Consider the following 2,087-nt stretch of genomic DNA (forward strand, 5'->3'; position numbering starts at 1 on the left):
TGGGGGCATGTACTTGGTCCTGGTCTAGCTGTGTTTTCTTCCAGGACCTGGTCATCTCTTCCATTGTCCTCAACAAGCATAGATAAAGTATAACCAAGACCTGTGTCGTCTGAGTGGGCCCTTGAGCTGCGGTACTTAGAAAATCAGTTGATGTTGACGGCGCTGATGAAGGGATTTGACCTTCCATAGTGTCAGGAGGTCCCAGGTCAAGCTCCAACAGCTGATTGACAAGCTCCTATGCAATTGCATTCACAGGAGGTATTTCTGTTAGCAGCAGGCAGAACAGGGAAGCATAAGATGGGTGGCCATAAGCACACCAGGCCCAGACACATACACAAACCGAAGGCAAGGTCAATTGCACAGACTAAGGAACAAAGGAAATACAGTGGCTCAGTACATAGTCAAGCTGTTTGTACCTATTTGTCCCAGTGGCTCTGCATCCAATACAACCAAAACCTAACAATTTCATCCACGGTGATATCGACATCAATCAGTGTGGACAAGACAATTGTGGAGCTCAGCTGGTCAGTGCCGGCTGCAGGCAAGATGTTGGATGACACTTGACCACCTGATGCAGCAGAAGCCGTGGGAACATTTGGATTTGGCCCAGTCCTCTGAGCAGTGGGTGGCAAGAGTGCATTGGAGAGTACATGGAGTCTATGCACCTCCACCGAACACAAAACCCCCATCGGCCCCACCTTAATGCAATTGGGACAGGTACAAGTCAATCGCTGCTGCTTATCCTGCAATTTGAGTGAGCCGTGGCTGGTTGAGGACAGCATCCCTGGCTTGATGACACTAGTAATTACCTTTGGTTGTTAACAATAATATCATGGCAAGACCATGTCGGACCCTGTATTGGCTTGTCATGGATCCAGGGTACAAATTGTTATGGGGTTGTGGGGGTATTGTAGTGGGTTCAGTCAGGGGGTTGTAGGGGCATTGTAGCTTGTTGTAGGGGTATTGTGGGGGGTATTGTAGTGTGTTGTAAAGATGCTGTAGGGATATTGTAGGTTTGTACCATGGATTGTGGGGGCATTTTGCATGGATTGTAGGTGTATTGTTGGGATATTGTAGCTATGTACCATGTATTGTAGGGGTGTTATGGGGGGTACAGGCATCAACCGGTCCGTTACACAATACTATTCCATTACACACTTAGTTTTGCAGATTCCTGCTAGCTGTAGGGCAAGGATAGGCCATAATAGTGTTCAGTACTATAGTATGGCTCTCAAAAAGATATCCCAGCATGTCTTTCACTGATAGTGCTACTTTGGGTTGAGATACCAAATCCGACATATTGGTAGCTGGGACCCCGGAAGCTGCCCTAGTCCTTTACACACTGCAAATCTTGTTCCAGTGCAAGTTCTACTCATCCCACGTATTATCTGTTTAGGAGTATGATAAACCTATATTATACAAACATTGAGAAATACTAAAGTTGCAGAAAAACCCAAAACTGAATGAACCCGGGATGAAATAGATTTCAGCATGTAAAGGACTGATCAAAGCCTGTATTGTAGGGGCATTGTAGAGGATTGTGGGGGTATTGTAGCTTTGTAGGGTGACTTGTTGGGGCATTGCAGCATGATTGTAGGTAGTGATGCCGTGGTCCTGCTCGGTCTGGTGATAAGCCTCAGGATTGTCTGACCCCCGAAAACGCAGACTCAGCACATCGTACAAGCCCCCCGGAGCTTATTCGACACAGCACTCACACGCCTCTAGGCTTCTATGGGCTCTAAAGACTTGCTCTGTTTTAGCTCTGGACTTCCTAGCATCCTCGAGGCGTACACGGACCCATTCCGCGATTTATCTCTGTGAACAGGAGCTCCGGAGTGACTTAACCAATGCAACTTCTAGATGAATTAGCTCCGGGGCCCGCGGATGCTTGTATTGGGGGATGTCGTCCTCATGCCCACCCTCCAGCACTCACTCCCCCTTGTTTCCATCAAAATACCGAAGGTGCGGATGTTTACGAGTCACCATGAGGCCAGCATCAGTCAGCGAGCAGCCGGAGGTAATTAGCACGTGACTGGTGCGTCGCGCAGAGTGAGTGGGACCGCTTAGGGCAGGTGGCAGAGCGTCGA

The sequence above is a fragment of the Gloeophyllum trabeum genome, assembly GCF_000344685.1.
Source record: "Gloeophyllum trabeum ATCC 11539 unplaced genomic scaffold GLOTRscaffold_00004, whole genome shotgun sequence".
In the NCBI taxonomy this organism is placed as follows: Eukaryota; Fungi; Basidiomycota; class Agaricomycetes; order Gloeophyllales; family Gloeophyllaceae; genus Gloeophyllum; species Gloeophyllum trabeum.